The sequence below is a fragment of the Rhinatrema bivittatum genome, chromosome 8 (assembly GCF_901001135.1).
Source record: "Rhinatrema bivittatum chromosome 8, aRhiBiv1.1, whole genome shotgun sequence".
NCBI classification, from domain to species: Eukaryota; Metazoa; Chordata; class Amphibia; order Gymnophiona; family Rhinatrematidae; genus Rhinatrema; species Rhinatrema bivittatum.
This window is the reverse complement of record NC_042622.1, coordinates 98,439,261-98,455,171: the sequence shown is the minus strand read 5'-3', so window position 1 is coordinate 98,455,171 and position 15,911 is coordinate 98,439,261. Positions and strand designations below refer to the sequence as shown.

Genomic DNA, 15,911 nt, shown 5'->3' with positions numbered 1-15,911 from the left:
TATACTTAATATCTTTCCTCAGGAGTACAATGGGGATCATTTGTAAAATATAAAGTAATTTCGGAATCAGTATCATCTTCAATAATGCTACTCGCCCCAGAACTGAGATCGGATACTCCATCTAAGCTTGGGTTCTCTTTTCGAATTCCCTTAACAGAAGTACTATATTACATTTGTATCACTGCGCAGGGTCTTGATGAAATATAATCCCTAAATATTTGATTCTGTCCCCTGCCCACCGTAAAGGAAAAGATGGCCATCTAGTTTGGAGTGTCCGGGTCACATCTAGACCCTCTGATTTGTTTAAATTAAATTTTAACCCTGAGAATTTCCAAAATTCAGCTATCAATTCCAACACTTTTGGAAATGAATGTTGGGCCCTTGATAGTGTCATTAGAATATCGTCTGCGAACAATATTATTTTGGATTTGAGATCCTCTATCTGGATGCCCTGAATGTCACTTTCCTGTTTGTGTTACAAGTGCCATCAGCAGCTCGGACCTCTCACCTCTCTGCAGTAACTCCAGCTCCTGGTTCCTCATCTCTGGCGGCAGTGGGCCGCCAGCTCCATGCTCGGACCTCCCCTGGTGCCTCCGGCTCAGCCACAGTACCTGGCATTCCCGGTCCAGCCACCACCTCCATTGCTTCACATTGGGCCTCTCCACGTGGCCCGCGGAGAGACGCTGCTACGTGGTGCCATTCCCTAGGTGCATGCGCGCATCTCCAATGTTTAAGTAGGGCCCACGGCAGGAACCTGGCCAAGGCCCCGGATGATGACATCAGTGGAGCATCGGTACTTAAGCCCGGGCTCCGCTCCCCAGCTTTGCCTTTGCAATAGGTCTCCGCGCTGGTTGAGTACTTGTTGCCTCCTAAGAGTTTCGTCTCACTCCCGTGTTCCTGTTCCTCGCTGTTCCTGGTTCCTGACTCCTTGCCTCTATGTTCCTGCTCTACTTCTTCCCTTGGATTGCCTACACGGACTTTGACTTTGCTTTGCCTGACTATGCCATTGCCTCTCTCCAGACCCGGACCTTTGCATTGCCTGACTACATCGTTGCCTCTCTCCAGACCCGGACCTCTGCATTGCCTGACTTCACTGTTGCCTCTCTTCAGACCCAGACCTCTGCTTTGCCTGACTATGTTGTTGCCTCTCTTCAGACCCAGACCTCAGCATCGTTTGACTACGCTTGACCCTCTGTGTGTTCAGACCTTAGCTTTGCCTGCCACTACATCCAGTCTGCCGCCAGCCCTGACTCAAGCCTGTTCTTTGATGCCTCTTCAGCCTACTTCTTGGACTTGGTCTACTCAGGCTTCGGCCTGCTCTTGCTCGGGTGTCCCCTGTCTGCCTATGTTCCTTTGGCGCTCGAGTTTCCAGGACACTACCTTGTCCAGTGTAAGACTGTACCATCTCCCCTCTGCTGTCTCTGGGCTGATCACCATCTCCTCATCGATGTCATACAGAGGCCCACCTAAGTCCAGCCGACCCCGGCACCCAAAGGCTCAACACGTGGGGAACGAGGGCTGGTATTGGTGAAGCTCCAGTTGACCTCTATTCATCAGCCCACTCCACCTGCCGACGGTGGGGACCCATAGGCCCCTGCCTACGGGTTGAGTCAACCCCACCTTGGCCCAAGGGTCCACCTCGGTGCAACAGTTTGATCCTTCTGATTAGGGGCTCCAGTGTCAGGATAAATAATAAAGAGGATAATGGGCAACCCTGCCTCCAGCCTCTATGTAAAGAAAAAGCCTCTGATAGTGTGCCGTTATCCTGGATATAGGCCAAGGGATTTGGTATAGAGGACCTGTATTGCATCTAAGATATTACCTGCAAACCCATTCTCCAGCAGAACATACTTAAGAAAGGACCAAGAAACTCTATCAAAGGCCTTCTCCACATCTAAGCTAATAACAAGTGGGTCCAGAGTTTTGTTAAAAATTCTCATTTCCATAGCTAACAATAGCCATCTGATATTGGAATTATATTGCTTGCCATAAACAAACCCAGATTGTTCAATGGATATTACATTTGGAAGAACATATTTTAACCTATTGGCCAGCAATTTTGCATAAATTTTTATGTCGAGGTTGAGGAGTAAAATAGGCATATATGAAGCTGGACTAGCTGGTTCCTTAACCAGTTTAGATAACACTATTATCACTGCTGCCCGTAAAGAATCTGGTAATTCCCCTTTTTGAATCATGGGATTAAAGAGACATTGGTATGGTTCTATCACAGAAGCACAAAGAGTCTTATAAAATATAGCATGGAGACCATTCGGTCCTGGGGATTTAAAGCATTTAATAATCCCTTGAATCTCCCCTGTCATAATTGGAGAACTGAGCTACGTCAATACTTTGTTCTCTAATTTAGGTACACATACCTTATTCATAAAATTGGACCTGGCAATAGGGTCCTCTCCCTTACTCGTATACAACTCCTGATAGGGAAAATCTTTCATGACTTCTGTCTCCTGCACATTAGTACAAATGTCTCGCTTAGAATTTTTAAGACCCTTAACATGCACAGACCCCCTCTGTGTTCTCACCAAATTGGCCAATAGCCAACCTGGTTTGTTACCATATCTATAGAGCTTGTGTTTTGTAGCAAAAAAGAACCCATCGCTCTTTTATGGAGGTGGTCATTCAGTAGCTTCTGAGTAGACAAGAATTTCTCTTTCCATTCAGTAGTCCCTAAGGTATTAAAGTTTGCCTTATATGCAGCTCTATAATAGTTGTATTGAGAGCTTCAAGTTTAGAAGAAATATAACTGATTATTAAACCTCTCATGACAGCTTTTGCTGTTTCCCAGTAGAGAATGGGTGCAGAGCGATGTTGAAAATTATGCTCAGCAAATTCCTGACATTTCTCCTCTAAGCAGGACTTGACCTCAGTATCATTAGTCAACCATGTGGGCATTCGTTTGAACAGGGAACTTGTATCAAGATTGGGTATTGCTAGGGAACAAAGCACTGGACAATGGTCTGATATCACTAGGGGGCCAATAGTTGCAGACTGTACATTTTGAAACAACCACTCAGACATTAATATATAATATATGCGGGATTTGGTCATCAATCTAGCAAGTTCAATGTTGAACATGAAAAATTAACCCACTTGTTGTCGCTATTACAACCTACGCTCATGCTGGGCCATCTATCCAGCATATTATCTGCAACATAATTACGATCCCCTCCCATAATAATAGGAGCTTCACCCATACTCCCTAAATTAGAAATAAGGCGAATAAAAAATTTATGATTATAACTATTGGGAGAATAAACTGATGCCAGAATGACATTCCTCTCATTGATCCTTCCCCCCACTAATATATATCGTCCCTCAGGATCAACCTTAATTTGTTCCATTTGGAACGATACATTTTTGTAGCTTAAAATAGCAACCCCACAACTCTTAGTAGAACCTTCCACTGAGAATACCTGAGACACCCATCCTTACAGTTTTCCTTAAATTTTAATCACCACGAGCAGTGAATCTTAGTATCGCAATGATAATAATTAGGAGGAAGCATAAATAGCAGTATTTTTTTGTTTTTTTCAAGTGCTCTTGACTCACTGTATGACTTAATGCCAGCCCCAGAGCTGGCGTTAAATTTTCCGGGTTAAAAAGGGTGAGTTGGGTGACCAGTAGGGTAATAGCTAATAGCCTCATTTCCATGGAATTTAAATGTGATGAACATTATTAGCTACGTGTTTGTTTGGGCACGAGTGTTGGACGCACTAATCCCCTTATTGCATCAGGTGTTACTGTAGCATGTCCAAAACGTGTGTCCAACCAAGAGTAAACCTGTGCGCTAGACTGGGCGCACTTTATTGAATCAGTCCCAGGGAGGGCATGCTTGAAACAATTGCACAATTTTAGAGGAGGGTGGGTAGTTATAAAAATGTTAACATTGTTCCCATTTGTGTCTCAGGCATTTGGGAAATACTCCCAACAGCAGAGCTTTCATCTTCCCTAACTAATGCCCTTTGGGAGAGTAATTTTCACGCAGCTTGGACAGCGCTTATGTGCATAAGCTATCTTTGAAAATATTTGAATAATCAGCCAAGTGCATGCGCACATTACAGTGCACAGAGCAACACTTGCTCTTCAGAAGGTGTAACTTATATGATGTAATGTACATACAGAATTTTTAAAATCAGAATAAATGTGCATAAACCCCAGCTCTGCCCTCCCTCCCCCTGCATCTTGGAATCCCTCTCTGCAGTTTGCGTAATAGTACATGTAAAGCCAGGTTAGGCACTTACTTTTACATGTGCTGAGCCTGGGACTATTGTAGTTCAGTCATTTACGCCCATAAAATCTAGCATTTTGTTCATAAATGGCTTTAAAAATTCACTCTTGAAAGTCAAAACAGTAGATAATGGTATGAGATATAAAAAGAAGCTGTTCCCTCTGTTTATCATGCAGCATTCCCAAAGTGTTCTGCATAAGGAATAATATCCTACAGGCAGCCCTGCTCTATGGCTCGCAATTGAGATATCTCCTTGCATTGGGAATGGGACTACCTGGGCAGAATGGAGGAGCCAGTTGGTCATAAGAATGTAAATAAATGCCATTCTGGGTCAGACTAAAGATCCATCAGGCTCAGCATCCTGGCTCTGTGGCCAATCCAGGTCACGAGTACCTGGTAAGATCCCAGTCCTTTTTGCTCATAACCTGAGATAAGCAATGGCTTTCCCACGCCTACATAGCTAATAATAATTTTTATGACTTTCCCACGCCTACATAGCTAATAATAATTTTTATGGCTTTTTCCTCCAGGAAACTCAGCTATGCCAACTGCTTTCACCATTAGGGATGTGAATCGTTTTTGAACGATTAAAATTATCGTCCGATAATTTTAAAATCGTTCTAAACCGTTAGAGTACACGATACAATACAAATGCCCACGATTTATCGTCAGGAGCATTTATATTGTATCGTTAAATAGGGCACGGGAATTATTTGGGGGAGGGCGGGAAAACCGGCACACCAAAACAATCCCTAAACCCACCCCGACCTTTTAAAAGAAATTCCTTACCCTCCCGAACCCCCCCAAAATGTTAAGTTACCTGGTGGTCCAGTGGGGGGGTCCCGGCGCGATCTCCCGCTCTCGGGCCATCGGCGCCATTTTGGCTACCACTGATAAAAAGGCGCCGATGGCCCGAAAAAAAAAACCCCACCCCGACCCTTTTCAAATTACCCCTTTGCTTCTCCCACCCTCCCGACCCCCCCAAAAACCTTTTACATGTACCTGGTGGTCTAGCGGGGGGTCCGGGAGCCATCCCTTCAATCGTGCCAGTGCCGGTGCTGGAGGTTTCAAAATGGCGCTGATCGCCTTTGCCCTTAACTTGTCACAGGGAGCGACCGTCGCTCCCTGTGACAAAGTAAGGGCAAAGGCGATCGACTGCCAGTATGGCGCCCCGCTAGACCACCAGGTACATGTAAAAGGTTTTTGAGGGGGTCGGAGAAGCAAAGGGGTAATTTGAAAAGGGTCGGGGTGGGGGTTTTTTTTCGGGCCATCGGCGCCTTTTTATCAGTGGTAGCCAAAATGGCGCCAATGGCTCGAGAGCGGGAGATCGCGCCGGGGACCCCCCCCCCCCCCCCACTGGACCACCAGGTAATTTAACATTTTTTGGGGGGGGGGGTTCAGTGGGGTTTTGTTTATCTGCTCAGGCCTCACTAAAAAATTAACAATGTGAATTGGAATCGGAACGATTCCAATTCACAATCTCTAACGATCCGATTTTTCCCTCCCACCATCCGAACCTGATCGTTAAGACGATCGGGCACACGATTCACATCTCTATTCACCATATCTTCTAGCCTCAAAATCCACAGCTTAATTGTTCACTGAATGAAAAAACATTTTCTCCAATTTGTTTTAAATGTGCTACCAATTAGCTTCATGGAGTGTCTTCCTGGTCTTATTACTATTGTAAAGGGTAAATAAAAATTCCCTATTTACCCAGTCACCTCAATCAAGATTTTATATACCTCTATCATATCTCCTCTCAGCCATCTCTTCTCCATGGCCTCGAGTCTCTTTCCTTGAGGAGAACTCCTGCAGGGCCAACTCTGTACTGGAATGGTTCCCGGATTCCACCAGCTCATGGCTAGCTACTCCAAGCAACTACATCCTGGTGCTTCCTCTCTACCAAGCTCCAATCTTGAAGGGCCCCTCCCGCCAAATTGCTCCAGAATTTATGCATCCCTGGGACACCTGCCCAACCAATCAGAACTTCCCATCCACTTAAGGGAACAAATCACCCAAAAAAACCCTTATCCTAGAAGGCATTAACACTCAGCCACTACACCAAATGCCATCCTGTGGACACTTAGCAGTTTCAGTCTAATCTGTTTTAATATTGTTTTCTGTTTATTTTGTGCTCTGCTTAACATAATTTATTATTATAGGCAGAATATAAATATTTTAAATAAATAAATACTACAGGTTCAAACCTTCAAACATTTTGTAGAACATTTTGAACAATGACAATCCTGGCACCTCCCCCATCAAAATGTCATGTACTATTATACTAGAAACAGGCAGTATTTGGGGGGTATCCCTACATGACTTTAAAATTATACAATTATAATTATAAAATTAAAAATTATAGAACATCGTTCTAGTATTCGTAACTGTCGGGAGGAAGCTCCGTTAGTTCCACACTGGCTAGCGGCAGCATATTCTGTGGAAGATTTGAAATTCATTTTTGATTGATGTTCTACTCTTGCCGGTACGGGGTGGAAATTTCTCTGAAATGCTGATCCGGCATGAGCAGAAATGGATCTATACCCTTCAGAGTCTAGCTCCTCAGGGTTTAAACAGGGAAACTGAGTGGCTCTGTTTTACCTAATCTGAAGGGAATTATACTGTTCCGTTCTTTAATATTGCCTTCTATCACACGTCAATGATATATAATTCTTACTGTCATCTCCATGAATAACATATTGTAATTTAATATGCTTTGTTTCATCATCAGAGTATGGATATCCTTCAGTGATATTTTCTTCCTGATTTAACTTTTATGAGTAACAATCTATGGGTTGCTCTATTTGTTTTCTCTATTATGTATTTAATTAAAAAGATGACTGATCATGCTGATATTGTATATTTGTATTCCTGATTGTTTACGACTGCATGTGATGCTCTTACAAAGATCGTTTTGTTCACAAAACCTGTAAAATATTTCTCAGTGTCCCGACTTTGTAGGGACCTCTTTCACATCCGTTTTTGTAATTGACTTTGGCTCGGTGCCGGTAAAGTAGTTCTCGTTCAGGTCCCTTTTCGCCGGGTAAATTAGTTCTAGTTCAGGTCTGCCTGTTTTCAGCACGGTAGCTGAAGCCTGATTGGCTCCCTATTACATCCTTCCGGGTTCGCTGATTGGCTTCTTCTTTTGGCGCCTTTGTTCGGCGTCCTTTAAATGTTTGAGGATCGGGGTTTCATGTTTGCACTCCTCCTGTATTGAAGTTTGGCACATAAAAAGGTATGTGATTATTGCGATTTATGCTGTTCACCCTTCCTTTTGTGTGGTCCTTACTTTATAAGAGTTTTCGCTTTTGTATTTTAGCATTTGGAACTGATGCCATTGTCCCTCCCAACGCAGCCTTTGGGCGAAACACGGGGTCCGTGTCGGGGGACGTTTTTAAAGATTATTGATTGAAGACATTCAGACAAGAGGAGATGTCCTGTGAATAAAGTATTTTGAATTATCAGACTTTTGTAAGGACCTTCATTGCCTCCACACTCCACACTCCAATGGCTATTTGTCTGTTTGCTCTATTACATCTTTTTCTGCCACCATCTTCTATATTATTATGGAGGCAATAACCAAAACTGCACTGGTGCGAACTTGGGCCTGGATTTTCTAAGGTCACAGACCTTAGAAAATCCGACGGTAATGGGGGGCAGGCCTGCGAAAGCTGGCAGCCATCGCACCTCTGCGGTGCGCTGGCTGCCGGGTTTCGCACTGAATAACCACACCATAAAAGGTGTAGTTATTCGACACGAAACTGGCGGCGATAAGAGTCCTTACCTTTCGCCGCCAGTGATTTCTCCGCAGAGTCAGCCCCGGTGCCACCCCGACTCCTCCTCTTCTGGGGTCGACTCCGCCCCCATTTAGTAATCGCACGCGAAAAGTCCCTTTTGCATCACTAATCAAAGTCCCTTTTGCACCACTAATCAAAGCAAAACTGCCCAGGTAGTTTTGCTTTGATTTTTGCCTAAGGAAAAAGTACCTGCAGAGATTTCCTTGTGCTTTTTCCAACAAAAATAATGCACATAGTTTTGACAATCCAAAACTACATATGTTGTTTCCTTTCTCAAACTAAACCCACCATCAGGATTGCATCTAATCTGCAGGTAAAATTACACACATTGTTGAATAATGTGTGTAATTTTACTCACATTGAGGGTGGGCAATATTCAAAGGGCAGCAAAACAAAAAGAGTGAAGTGTAACCCCATTGCTGCAGGTGAAATGCTATTTTACCCGCAGAAATGGCTTTCAATATTGCCTTCATAATTACTGTATAAAATGCTTGCATCCCGTATGTTGTGGTTTTGAGGTGTTGGAGTGGATTCTTGGGTACTGTGGTGATGGCCACTCCCACGAGGAGGAGCCCCGTGAGGAACCGCAGTACTAGGCTAGACTCAAGACATGCAAACACAGAAGATTTGTCTTTATTATACAGCTGGATGAAACCACCAGAGGTGGCAGTAGTGAGGTGATCCAGTAGTAGCAGTCCAGGGACCCTCGGCAGAGGAGACCCGTCTCACAATCGTAGATGTTAGCAGCACACGGTAGTATAGGGAGTTCCGGTTGCAGGTTCCCAGTGCTGAGCTGTAGATGAGACAGACTGATAAAGGTTAGATTACTCACTAATGGGCGGATTCAGTAAAGTCCGCGGGAGAGTGGGCGACCACTCGCGCACAGGACACTCTCCTGTGCGCACGATTCAGTTTGCTAATTAGGCCCGGTGGTAAACCCAGGTAAAAGGCCCGGCGGTAAACCCAGGTAAAAGGAGGCGCTAGGCACACTAGCGCATCCCTAGCACCTCCTTTTGGACCGGAGCAGAGGCTGTCAGCGGGTTTGGCAACTGACACTCAATTTTGCCGGCGTCGGTTCTCAAGCCTGCTGACAGCCACGGGCTCGGAAACTGGACGCCAGCAAAATTGAGCATCCGGTTTTTGACCCGACAGCCGCGGGCCGACTTCAAAGTTTTTTTTTTACTTTTGGAAAGTTTCGGGACCTCCGACTTAATATCGCCATGATATTAAGTCGAAAGGTGCACAGAAAAGCAGTTTTTACTGCTTTTCTGTGCACTTTCCCAGTGCCCAAAGAAATTAGCGCCTACCTTTGGGTAGGCGCTAATTTCTGAAAGCAAAATGTGCGGCTTGGCTGCACATTATGTTTTCTGAATCGCGCAGGAATACCTAATAGCGCCCGCAACATGCATTTGCATGTTGCGGGCGCTATTAGGTTCGGGGGATTGGATGCGCGTTTTCGGTCCCTTACTGAATAAGGGATAAAGGAAAACGCGAGTCCAATGGTGGGTTAACAGTGTCGGAGCGCACTGTACTGTATCGGCCCATAAGTTGGTAGCTGTATAGATGTAGATCCCAGCAGGCAGACGTAGTTAGATTACAGGCACCAAGGCAGGGAGAGCAGGCCCTCGAGGAGCGAGTACCTGGAATCCCAGACAGGAACCTGAAAGAAAGCAAAGGGCCCCCGAGGAGTGGGTAACCTGGTTAGATGAAATACCCCAAAGGGCAGAGAGAGCTTCCAGCAGCAGCACGGAAGCGGCAGAGTCGCTCAGACCGGAGGCGTATCCAATCCTAGTCCAATCCTTGCTAACTCGATTTGTTAGCAAATGAAGGGCAGGCTAAATACCCGGATGGCGTGATGTCACTCAAGGGGGACGCCCCCGAGGATCCCGCCATGACGTGGATAAAGATGTGGGTGGCATGCGCGCGCGCGCACCCTATGAGGCCCTCAGGAGAAACATGGCGGATAGCCTTGCCATAGCCGTTCCGGGGACGCCGGAGAGCACGGCATGCAGACGCGGCGGCAGCCATCTTCCCAAGGCTAGCAGGGAGAGCAGAAAGAAAGGTGAGGCACAGAGGTCGAAGCCGTCTGAGACCGACAGACACAACACCGTACAGTACCAATATCAGCTCCTCCCACCCTCATCGATTAACACTGGTAGTACTGAGCTATAAATTTTGAAAAAAAAACTGCATCCCTGCCATTGCCCCAGATTCTTGGAAGAAACAGCTGTGTTTGGAACAATGTCACAATTACTCCATATGGAACTGACGGGTACATGACAGTGTAAGACAAGCTAATCATTCGCCTGAGATGCTGGCGCCCCCAGGATATGCTGAGAGCATTCCTTTAGGCTCTGCCGTTTTCTCTGCTACTTTGGAGCTGTGTAGCAGATGCAGCATTCGGAGAAAAAGTTGTCTGTGCAAAGGGATGTGCTGCAGAGGCTTGAGGGGGGTCGGAGTTATTCCTTGAAGCCCTGTTAAATTTTTATCACAACAAACAGCATCTCACTAAGAGAAGCTAAGCTGGTATGAATGGTATGAATAAATACATTACCAGCCCATGACTGTGCCTTTCTGGCAAATTAATTTGCCAGGTACATGTCCTGCTTAATGGGTTTTGTGCCTATACTTGAGTTCCCAGAATATAAAAATACAGAAAATTGGTTTTAATCAGAAGAATTCTCAATTAGCGAGTACCACATTATCTCTTTTCACTTCTGTGCTATAAATTATAGGTACGGAGAAAGTTGCTCAATATATTGCCAGCTTCTCTATAAAAGGGGCTTTCATTTTTCCGACGATAAGGGACTGAAAGGCATTTTTTTTTTTTTAATGCAGCCACTGATTCTTCAAGGGCTGAATGCAGTGAGCTTGCATCATCAGTCCCAAGGAAATCCTTCGGTTGCTGTTAGGGTCTTCGATAAAACATGCAGAGAGCTAAGGCTAGAGTAGGACTGATTAATTAAGCACAGCCCTCATCACAGCTATTTCAGGGATGGGGCTGATTATAATTATTACTTTGTGCTTTATTTTTCAAATTTTTCTTTCAAATTTCTTCTGTGTCTGTAGCTTTATTGTAGCCATTTTAGCATCAACACCCACTTCTGCATTTTCCAACAAAAGCTGCAAAAAAAAAAAAAAGTGTGCCAAACACTCAACAGAATATTTTCAACTAATTGAGCATCCCTGTCACATACAAAGCCCTTAATACATACAAGCTATATTATTTTAACAGATCAGCTTGTTTAAAAGAGTTCCAAAGAGTGAGGAGTGTGGCCTAGTAGCAAGGTCATGCGATACAGAGTACAGGAATTTACCATCTCTGCCACAGCACTGCCACTGGAGATTGCTGCAATGGTTTATTCCTGCTTGCATTTAGTATATATAATGCCTCAGATCTTGGCGGTTTTTACCTCCCCCCTCCCTCTCCCCCCTCCCCCCCCAATGCCACATATACCAATGAATTGCTACCCTAATGTGTGACATCGCTGAATCCCGAGAGCTGCCATGCCTCGAAACATGACATTCATGTCGGGTTATCTACAGCAGTTGGATTGAAGTAATCACTTAACTCAGGAAAGTGCTGGTTTTATTTGCATAACTTAAAAAATGTTAAATTTAAAAAAAGGGCTATGTTTGTATACCGATGATTATATATGACCCACCAAATTGGTGCAACTAATTCCATCAGTGTAGGTGTTATGATGCTCCCTTAACAATTTTTGTTTGAATTTTTGTTTTGTTTGAATTTCGGTTTTACTAACATTTTGGAAGGGCCGGGAGAGCCTGTCTTGCTGGGCCCATGATGATATGGGCCCCAACCGGGCTCCTCCGGTCGGATGCTGGAGGGAGGGGGGGGGCGAGGTAGAGAGTCGGACACGCATCCGGGCGCTCCACCCCCCTCCTCGGTGATGATGCGGCAATGACGCGGTGGGGCTGACCCGGCCGACCCTAAGGCTGTGATTGGTCGGCCTCGCCGCGCCATTGTTTTTCGAATGGGACTTAAAAAGGGGCGGAGCCGTTGGTCTCGCTCCTTTTTGATGCGAGCAGTCGGCCTGATTCCCTCCCTCCCTCCCATGTTTTATGTGTTATGGGGCTTGTTTGCCGCAGCTTGGGGGATTATGCAGAGTGACCAGAGCCAGGACTCATTTGGGGTGGGGTTTAGAGCAAGGAACCCGCTAGGTGGCGGGCTTTCTTGTCTCTAGCTTCAGCTGCGTGTGACTGGGTTCAGTCTCATGCTGAGGACCCCTTGCTGGGGGCTGTGGTGGGGGTCCCGATTAGCGGCGGGATGCTGCTTGTTTGTGCAGGTTTGGTGGCCTGCGGAGGGGTCATTGTGCTGGGACTCATCAGATGACCCCCGGGGGGGGGGGGGGGAATTTAGAGTGATAAGTTGGCTCTGGTGGTTGATTGTATCAATAAAGCTGTGGCCTTGTTTGAATTGCAGATTGTTGTTTGAGTGTTATTTATATTATAAGGTTGTAAGGAGCCGATGGGAGGGGACCATCAGTGCTAGCTGCCCATATCTACTGCATTGACTGCTGATGTTGCTGTTATTTATCAACAAACTGAATGCTCAAACTGTATGGTATTTCATTAGTGCATTCTGCAAACTTGACTCAATTTCTTCAGGTAACTTACACCCTCCATATGCACAATTAAAAATTACACATTTATAATATATTTTACATGAAAAACAATATTCCAAGTTCAGTCTACTGAGGTAAAAAAAACATTTACAATTTATATATTATATTTACATGCACTGCTGTAGTGCCAACCAGAAAACTCTGCAAAAAAGAAAAGCAGACACTCGGAACCCATATGGTATTAGTCATACTGTAAAGTGCCATGGGCATGGGCTTGGCCTTCAGAAATCCAGGAGAAAATAGAATTACAATACAATAAACTTTCTATATCAAAATGGCACCAGCTACCAGCATTCAAACAGCAAGAACTCCCTATGAAAGGGCAACACTGCAAATATTACACCAGGCCCTAAAGAACCAATGCACCCCCTATTAGGAAAATAGAACAAGCCAAGCTAATATAGATCCCTAGACCGAAACTACCTCATTTCAGTCACACATGCAGAACACAGATAGACCTTCAAAAACAGGCAAAAATTGTACAGGAAAGGGCAAGAAGCCAAATTCTGAAAGCAAAGCAACAATTTGAAAACAGAAACATTACCATCCCTCATAAAACAATAAAATCAAGAAATATACATTTCATCAATAGTAGTAAAACCACATCAGTCATAAATATAATTCAAAACAGGGGTATATTTTCAAAACTTGCGCACACATGGACACACGATTTTATAACACGCGCGCATGTTATAAAATCGGGGGTCGGCGCGCACAAAGGAGTGCACATTTGTGCAACCTGCACGCCGACGCCCGCTGCCTTCCGCAGTTCGCTCCCAGTCCACTCCAATTTAGGAGCGGCCTGGGAGGGAACTTCCCTACCCCCATACTAACCTTTCTACCTCTTCCCCTAACGTTCCCGCCCCCTAGCCCTATCATAACCCCCCCCCCCCCAAATCTTTGTCTTACTTTTGCGCCTGCTTTGAGCAGGCGCCGGTTGCACACACCGGCACCCTGCTGGCATGCAATCCCTTAGCACAGCGGCAAATGGCTGCTGTGCCGGGCACCTCTAGCCCCACCCCTTTCCTGAAGACCTGGGACTTACACGCGTCCCGGGGATATACACGCATGGCCGGGCCTTTGAAAATTGACCTGGCGCGTGTAAGCCTGGGATTTACGCATGTAAAGTTTTGAAAATCTACCTCTTCAGATGCTTCAAAACGTGGCCGCTAGAATCCTAACAAATACCAACAGAAATCACATCATGCCCATCCTCAGAAATCTGCACTGGCTACCAATAAGCTTTAGAATTCTACACAAGTCCCTCACCATCATTCATAAAACCATTCACAAGCAGGTCCCCATCGACCTTCAATTCCCACTCAGACTCCACACCTCTTCAAGACCTATCAGAGAAGCTTACAAAGGATCTCTGCACACCCCTCCAACCAAATCCCCTCCAACCAAATCCACCCATCATCGTCAGCGGGACCAACCATCTGGAATGCTATTCCCCCTGATCTCAGACAGGAACCCTGCCTGTTAACGTTCAGAAAAAAACTCAGGACCTGGCTGTTTCAACAAGCCTTCCCCTAATTCAGGCCGCCTCAGCTACTAATGCCTTATATTCAGTGCACTCCATTTCAGACATTGTAAATGATGTGTTATAGTTACCAAGTTACCTTCTGCTACTGGCTTCTTCTTACCCCCAGTTCCATTACCCTTGTTTTATTGTAACTTTTGCCTTTCTCCTCTATGTTAATGTTAACGTTATAACCCCCTGTTCCTTGTAAACCGACATGATATGATCTGTATCATGAATGTCAGTATAAAAAAAGCACTAAATAAATAAATAAATAAATAGATAGATAGATAGATAGATAGATAAAATAAATGACTCTTTCTGAAAGCAAGCTGTGAGGATCAGTCAGTGTGCTGGGGATGGCGTGGAGGAGGTTGGCCATCCGATTTGAAGAACCCAGGAAAGTTAAAGATGTACCTGTGGCACAATCCATCATGGCTCTGTGGAACAGGGGTAGTTCTACAGAGTGGCCCATGGAAAAGTAGCCTGTCTCCCAGCACTGGTATTGGAGGCAGGCTACTTTTCCAAGGGCCACCCTGTATAATGAGGCAGGGTGCGGCTGTTGCTTCAGGTGGCAAACTTTGGAAGCAGAAAAAATTGCCCCCCCACAAACTCCTCTAGCGGACACCTCACCCTGCTGCCAAAACAACAAAGGACCCATGCAGAATCTCTCCCCTGCCCCGCGCGGCTGGGGTTTCCTTCATCTATGCCATTTTCTGCTCAGAATTCTGAGCACATCCCGCTCATGGAGAAGATGAAGACCCCGGCGTGCTGCAAGCGGAGCACGTCCCACTTGCAGCGAAGATGAAAGTCCCCAGTGTGCCACGAGCAGAGCTCGTCCGTCTGGCGGTGAAGATGAAGGCCCTGGTGAGAGAGTGTGTGTAGAGGGTGAGGGTATGTGTGAGAGATTGTGAGCCTGGGGGTGTGTGAGAGAGAGCATATATGAGGGTGCTTGCGGGTGTGTGAGAGAGAGCATGTGTGAGGGTGCTTAGGAGGGTGAAGGAGCATGTGTGAAGGTGCTTGGGGGGTATAAGAGAGATGTATGAGGGTGCTTGGGGGGGTGTAAGAGAGTATGTGTGAGGGTGCTTGGGGGGTGTAAGAGAGAATGTATGAGGGTGCTTAGGGGGGGGTGTAAGAGAGCATGTGTGAGGATGCTTTGGGGGTGAAAGAGAGCATGTGTGAGGGTGCTTGGGGCTGAAAGAGAGCACATGTGAGGGTGCTTGGGGGGGCGTAAGAGAGCATGTGTGAGGGTGCTTGGGGGGTATAAGAGAGTATGTGTGAGGGTGCTTGGGGGGTGTAAGAGAGCATGTATGAGGGTGCTTGGGGAGTGTAAGAGAGCATGTATGAGGGTGCTTTGGGGGTGAAAGAGAGCATGTGTGAGGGTGCTTGGGGGGTATAAGAGAGTATGTGTGAGGGTGCTTGGGGGGTATAAGAGAGTATGTGTGAGGGTGCTTGGGGGGTGTAAGAGAGCATGTATGAGGGTGCTTGGGGAGTGTAAGAGAGCATGTATGAGGGTGCTTGGGGGGTGTAAGAGAGCATGTGTCAGGGTGCTTGGGAGGGTGTAAGAGAGCATGTGTCAGGGTGCTTGGGGGGTGTAAGAGAGCATGTATGAGGGTGCTTGGGGGGGTGTAAGAGAGCATGTATGAGGGTGCTTGGGGGGTATAAGAGAGTATGTGTGAGGGTGCTTGGGGGGT

General features: G+C 45.9%; 1 protein-coding gene across 1 annotated transcript in view; it reads left to right on the top strand.

The window, feature by feature from the left end:
- Positions 1-15,911, top strand: part of KCNT1 (potassium sodium-activated channel subfamily T member 1) — a 470,292-nt gene that overhangs the window by 231,905 nt on the left and 222,476 nt on the right.